Source organism: Hibiscus syriacus, unplaced genomic scaffold (assembly GCF_006381635.1).
Source record: "Hibiscus syriacus cultivar Baekdansim isolate YM2019G1 unplaced genomic scaffold, ASM638163v2 tig00003041_pilon, whole genome shotgun sequence".
In the NCBI taxonomy this organism is placed as follows: domain Eukaryota; kingdom Viridiplantae; phylum Streptophyta; class Magnoliopsida; order Malvales; family Malvaceae; genus Hibiscus; species Hibiscus syriacus.
Window position 1 is genome coordinate 1,866,856 of NW_024061960.1, and position 7,479 is coordinate 1,874,334.

Here is a 7,479-nt window from a genome sequence, read left to right on the forward strand (position 1 = left end):
TCCACACCAAGGATTTTCTAACAAATCCACTAATTTGTTCTTTTTTTTTCTAGGCTCAAGAGTAACCTTTACAAAACCCTTAGTTTTTCAATGGCTAAACAAAAACCAGTCCCTTTTTACAATGTTAAAAGAAGTAAAAAAGAAAATCTCTCAAAGGTACGGTGTTTACAAGATTTAAGCTTACAAGAAAACAATTAAAATATTTCCATTGAGCTCAAACACATATGTACAAGAGAAAAGGAAAAAATAAAGAGTGAAAGAACTTTTCTCTTGATCTCTATTGCTTGGATATGTTTTGTCTTCTTCTTCAAGTGTCTTCAACTTGTTTTTATATGTTTGAATAAGTTTGTGGTTGTTTCTAGCCGTTGGGGATTATTTTCTGCAAAATAAAACTGCCCAGAATAGGAGAATACAGAGAAGATTTCGTAGGAAATTAAAAGCAGCTGCCTCTCTTAATTTATTTCTTCAGTTGTTTTACAAGGCTCAACGACAGGAGTAAGTAGAATCCTGAAATTATATTGCATATAAAATAAGGTTTTTTTTCTTATTTTTCTATCCAAATTATAATTATTTGTTTGCCTTTTGTTTGGATCATGCAGTACTTGCCATGGAATCTGATTTATTTATTTACTTGTAAGCTTGCGAAGCTATTAGGCTGAATTCATATTTTCTCCCTCTTTTGTTCTTTGGGACGAGATCTCAACCTTATCTTTCCACTTCTCGGTTGGATCTAGTTCTTTCATCGTTGTTAATTTCGAATTCCTTAAAAATTGAAATTTAATATTTTAAGCGATCGATTGGTGTTGTTAATTTGAGTATATTTGGATCGTTAATTATTTTGGTAGGGAACACGAAATGTTGAATGCTTGCTTCTGGAGATTTTAGATTGAATAGTAGGAAAAGCTGAAAAAGATGTGATTTTTGTTTTGTTATACATAATTTGTCGAATAACAAACTTCTGATAAGATTCTTCTGGCCATTTCTAACTTGTATAGATTAGAAGAGTTGTTGTTGAGTGCTAAAATAACTTTAGCAATGTAAACTAGAACTTGAAACAATGTTTAGAGGACTTAACTATGCTGAGTTATTTGTATTTGACTCACTGGGCTCGATCTTTTGGCTAATTCCCTTTTAATGCTGGAGTTGTATCTATTTAATTTGGGTCTCTTATTTACCAATGCATATGCATTTCTGATGTTTGGTGAAACACCCTTTTCCTGGGATCAATGGTTATGATGATAATTAATTAATCAATGTTTCTATTTTTTATATTCTTTTCTTTTGGTGTATGGGGATAAAGAAGTGCTATGAATTTATTTCATTTTCTAAGTTAATAGGATGAACCTTTGCTTATGCTTTTGGATTGAATTTTTTCACCTTTTAATACTAAATTCTACTCCTGGAAATTTACCGAGAAATATTAAGATATTCTCAAGATCGCACAGAAGAATGAAATAAATTTCAGTACTGATTCTAGCCTCTCTAACTATAATTTACTTGTTTAGACTTCTCCTGCGATTGGACCTGAGCATGAACTATATTTTCTATTGGAACTTCTGCAAGTTTGATCTGGTTTTGAACTGTATAATTAGGCCATTTTGAATCGTTCACCAATCAATTAAGTTCTTTAAAGTTTTTCATCTTTAGAATCATTTATGCTAACATCAAAGGGCATATTTTTATGTGTTGTTGCCTGCTTAATTTTTCATGATGTTTTTATCTTTGTTGTTGACTCCAACATCTGTATGGATTTGTTACAACGATATGGTGCGAGTGTAAGAAATAAGAGTCCCCATCCTTTAGCTGATGATGAAGACGATGACGACTTATTTGAAGACCGATTTAGTATTGCATATAATCTTGACCGAGAATTTGGGTAAGTAAATGCTTTGCAAGGTTAAATTGTTACATTTGTCCAGTTATCTGATACTGTTCATACACATGATAATATAATCCTAACATGTAGGCCTTTCTACGTATAACAGTCCAAGGCTTAAGGAGCACATGCAATATTGCATGAACCATCTAGAAGAAATTAGTAAGCTCTCAAAATTAAAAGCTCAAGTAACTGAGGTGAAGGGGATTATGATGGATAACATTGAAAAGGTATGTATTTATTTTCTTGAGAAGTGGTACAAGTTTGGAAAAAGTGGATGTATTATTTTGAATGTAGAGATTAAGTATTTTGTAACAATCTTCATTTCCAGTGGCTGGTATACAAATTTATTTGGTTACTACCATTGAACTTACCTATAAATATTTAACTTGTTATGTCGTTTGTTTTCTCAGCATTCATGTACTGTTGTTATTAGTATTCAAATTACCATTAGGTTCCATATTTCATACGGATCATAAGAATTTCAAAATTTCAGGGGTGGTAACTATAGGTGACAATCGGAAGAAGAAAGCCCCCTTCCCATTAACAATAAATCCCCAATATAAGAAAAAAAAAAGGAAGAAAATGTCTTATGTTGCAGGCTAACATTAACATTTCTGGATTTGAGGCTTTATGATGAGCTTCTTGATTATCAGGAAATAGTCATCGGCTTTTGTTACTTAAACCCTAGATCTTTAATCCCCTAAAACTTTGGTCTAAAATTTAGTTTGAAGATGTTATTTCAATACTTGTATCCCTCATCTATCATCAGTAATAATGACCATATCATCCATGTGTAAATCAATAGAACTATCTCCTTTTATTTTCCAATAGATAACTTCATGGCACCTCTAAAACGATGCCCTAGGAGATTGTTTTAACATATGTGAAGTCTTCTTCAAATAACACACTAGCTCTAACTCCCCCTGAGTAATGGATTTAATTGGTTTCTCATGACATTCGTCCTCAAAGTTGCCATGAGATTTTTAACGTCTAACTGAAATAAAAGCCCATAAAAAAGTAGTTGCCAATGTGACAATAAAGGAGCAGAGGTAGGTCTCTAGTTGAGGTAGTAACTTACAGGTATAAAGTTTGGTTTATATGGTAAATCTGGTGGTACGTCTTGGTCAACTGTTACGAATATCTGACTAGATTGTGACGAGTCTTTGAATATAGTAGTGTTTGGTTGATGATCAGATTTTCTTGGTGATGTTCTTAGCCATCAAATTTCACCCATATGTGCTGAGTGATGACTTTGTATGTAATAAAGAATATTTCTAGATTGTTTTGGTGCATTAATGCCTTTTTGGTTATGCAATGTTTCTCCTTAGCTCTAGGTGCTTCAATTTTAGGGGATTTGATTCTGATTTTTATTTCCTATTATTTTTCTTATTGGTTTAAATAAACTTTACTTATGAATTAGGATACTTGCCTGATATTTTGCTTTCCTTGTTAATTTATGAAAATAGGGTTTTTTTTCATAATTTGTAAGCCTTCTATATAAGAGGTAAATTATTATTGAATATAATAAGAGACAAATTTTGTTGAATTTTCCATCAGCTAAAGATTTTCTTTATTTTTAATGCTAATGGTATGGATTGTTGAAGGTTGAATCTTATATTTTGTTTGTTTACTGAAAAAAGAGAAGAAAACTGGTTACCATCAAATGTCATCACTAGTTTCTAAAGAAATTTACATTGTGATTTTATAGTTATTGCCATATGAGATGCAAAAGCCATCTTGCTCTAGCATTGACTTCTGCAGAAAACATATATGAATGAGTTTTCCCATGCATTAGTTTAGTAACGTACAGTATGGTCACAGTCCAAACTGATTATAATACCAAACCAAATATCTACTTGTGCCTTTAGATGCTTTGGAGTTTTTTGGCCGCCAGTAGTGCACATGCCTATACATAGATATAGTTTAATGGATTTACTTTAACAAGACCTAAAACTTTTCATTCCAAAAGTTCATATTTCAAAGTTTGGGACCATGTCTGAAATGAATGTTTTCCCATGGCGTAACATCTAGTGTTCGGTTCACTAATTCTGTTTCTGATCAGGTTTTGGATCGTGGGGAGAATATTGAACTTCTAGTGGACAAAACAGAAAACTTGCAATTCTAGGTTGGTGTTATCTTCTCTTTTGTGGTTTAGTTTAGGGTCTGGGTAAGTATCATACTATATATATGGTTTTGTAATAATATCGCAGGCTGATAGCTTCCAGAGGAAAGAGCAGCAACTGCGACGAAGGATGTGACTGAAGAATCTGCAAAAGAAACTGATGGTAGAAGGAGCTGTAGTTGTGTTGATCATCATTTTGTGGCTTTTTGGGTGTGGGGGTTTCAAATGTTGACTTTGATAAGCCAAAGTTAAGAACCATTACAATATTTTTGATAACCTAATGGGAATATATTTTATGCAAATTGATTGCTTATATATGATATGATATATGTATTTAGTATTATGATGCATTAAATGTGATTTAGTTTGATTATTTGTCAATCTACAATATATATATATATATATATATATATAATTTATAAAATACAATCACGGCACAAGAATGTGTGTCATCTCTTTTAATGACGTGTGTTTTAATGACACACAATGTAAGTCATACATGCATGTCATACATTTATGACACACAAATGTGTGTCATCTTCAATTATGACGGGGGCTTCAATGATGCGCAATGAGTGTCATAAATGCACGTCATAAATGTGCGTCATAAATGTGTGTCATAAATGCACGTCATAGATTTAAGACTCACAATTGCGCGTCATCTGATATTTATGTCGGTGGCTTCAACGACAGGCATTTGTGTGTCATCTGCACCCATAGATTATACACAATGCACGTCATTAAAGGGGTTTTTTCTAGTAGTGGAAACTACTTCATAGACATCGGGACCAAATGCACAAAACACCATGTGCATGTTCTTAGCATTTTGTTGAGCTTTCTTCCATTCTTTGGCACTCCACTCATTTGTCTTCTTCTTTGGAGAAGAGTAGTTGTTCTCAATCATCTCCCATGCATTAAGATCATTGGATTGGATGAATAACTTCATTAATTTCTTCCAATGATGGTAGTTGGCTCCATTGAAGTATGGAGGTTTGTCGATCGGTTGGGAGTCTTCCATGTAGAACGAGCCAGAGGTTGAAGCCATCTTTTCGATTACATCGAAAATTGGTAGAAATTCTTCAAGGTTCGTCTCAAGGTTGTTAAACCTTCTAATGAGTCAATCTCTGATACCAATTGTTAGGATTGATGAAGCTTAATTAAATAATCACATAATTGCCAAAGGGGGCTGAATTGACCAATTGAAAATTTTTGGGTATGGATGAGAAATGATAAGAAAATTTTCACAATGATTTATAGTGATTCGACTTCTAAACCAAGTCTACCTTCATTACCTTAGCTCCAAACTAAGGATTTTCTAACAAATTCACTAATTTGTTCTTTCTTTTTCTAGGCTCAAGAGTAACCCTAATAAAACCCTTAGTTTTTCAATGGCTAAACTAAAATCACTCCCTTTTTACAAGGTTAAATGAAGTAAACAAATAAAACCTCTCAAAGGTAGGGTGTTTACAAGATTTAAGCTCACAATAGAACAATTAAAAGATTTGCAATGAGCTCAAACACATATGTACAAGAGAAAACGAAAAAATAAAGAATGAAAGAACTTTTCTCTTGATCTCTATTGCTTGGATAGGTGTTATCTGCTTCTTCAAGTGTCCGTAACTTGTCTTTATATGTTGGAATGAGTTTGTGGTCATTTCTAGCCGCTGGGAATTAATTTTTTGTAAAACAAAACTATCCAGAATAGGGAGTATCGGTACTCCTTTAATGAGTATCTATACTACCTTTGTAATATTTAAATAAACTATCCGTTGAGGACCGTTGGGCTTAGTCAGTATCGATACTATGCTTCATGGTATTGATACCACTGTGTAAAGTAACATCGATACCTTGAGTATTGGTACCTATTTTGTATTCTGGAATTTGAGCAATTTGGAAAACAACTAGTAGTATCGATACTACCTTGAGAGTATATATACTTCTCTTCCCTTTGGTATCAGTACCACATGAACAATATTGGTATTGTTCATGTAGTATCGATACTGTAAGAACAATATCGGTACTACGTACCCAGAAAACTATTTTGTGCTCAAATTTTTATTTTAATGGACTTTGAATTATTTTTGAAAACTTTGAACAAATTCAATCAAGTCCAAAAAATATTTTGCATTATTTTGTTGTATCAAAATATTATAAAACATGGTTCAACATATATTAAATGTATTTTTCTCAAAAGTAGTATAACGATTAAAATATTTTTATGAATTCTTATTCAAATATTTATTATTTAATATTAAAAGTTAACTTGTTACAAAAAACATGTATCACAAGGGTAATTTGGTAAAATATACATCCAAATAATCTTATATTCCTCTAACCCAATATTGTAATCTTACATTCATACTAAACAAACCAAACAAGATAATACAATATTCCTAAAGTAATGTTACATTCCAGTAATCTTATTTCCAAAAGTAATCTTACATTCGTGAACCAAACGCCAGATTTCAATATATAATTTGTCGAAATAAGATATTTTTAGGGTAAAGTACACAAATGGTCCCCGACTACAAGACGATGCTTTGTTGTCCTCAACTATTAAAAAGTTACAAAGTGGGTGTAACACCCCTAACCTATACCTGACCCGAATACGAATTCGAGGTGTCACATTGATTTTTCAAAACTTTGACTTATTAAAAACTTTAAACTTTTTATTTAGATTCAAGTGGTGAAGCCCTTAATTCAAATTTACTATTGAAAATTTAAACTCACAATAAAAGTAAATACTTAATAATTTACATAAATATAAAAGTAGTATGATTACAAAAAATGGACCAGAGCATTTCAATTTAAACATTTCGATACATGCCAACAGTTTACATGATAATAAGAAAACATACATTCAAATTGTTCTAATCTGATCCTCGGCAGAAGTATGATGTCCTCTCTTAGCTTTAGTTCTCAGATCCCTTTGAACCTACGTGTGAAACAATCACATGCTAAGTCGATGACTTAGTGAGGTAAATACGAGTATAAAGCCATAAAGTCTTTACTTAACACTTTCAAGAAGCGCTAATCAAGGAAATCCATATAATTTTCACACACATTATATTTTTGTACAACGTTCAGTTATATACTTTTGTTTATAGAGCCCAATGCATATTATTGAAAACTAAGGGTATTTGAGTACATTGAGGTTGTGCACTAATGCAGTCACCGCTGCTCATATAAATTATACCAAAGTACCACGTAGTATTTGTCCCAAAGGACCGCGTAGAATTTGTCCCGAAGGACCACATAAAAATATCCCAAAAGACCACATAGATTAGTCCCGAAGGACTGCGTAGAACCCTCGACTCTTGGCATGCCAACTATACCTCTAATTCTCATACATATACCTTGAGCTTTAACTTTATAATTATTTTTCGTTTCACTATTTAAAGTGTGTCTTATTCACATAGAGTAAATTCACATAGGCACTTTCACATATAACATTTTTGGTAAGCATAATTCCACATAT

General features: G+C 32.3%; 1 long non-coding RNA gene across 1 annotated transcript; it reads left to right on the top strand.

Moving 5' to 3' along the window:
* The first annotated feature begins 1,763 nt into the window (after positions 1 to 1,763).
* Positions 1,764 to 4,024, top strand: LOC120166615. Its single transcript, XR_005519946.1, has 3 exons — positions 1,764 to 1,876; positions 1,986 to 2,106; positions 3,942 to 4,024. It is a non-coding gene; the product is annotated as an uncharacterized LOC120166615 (long non-coding RNA).
* The last annotated feature ends 3,455 nt before the right edge of the window (positions 4,025 to 7,479 follow it).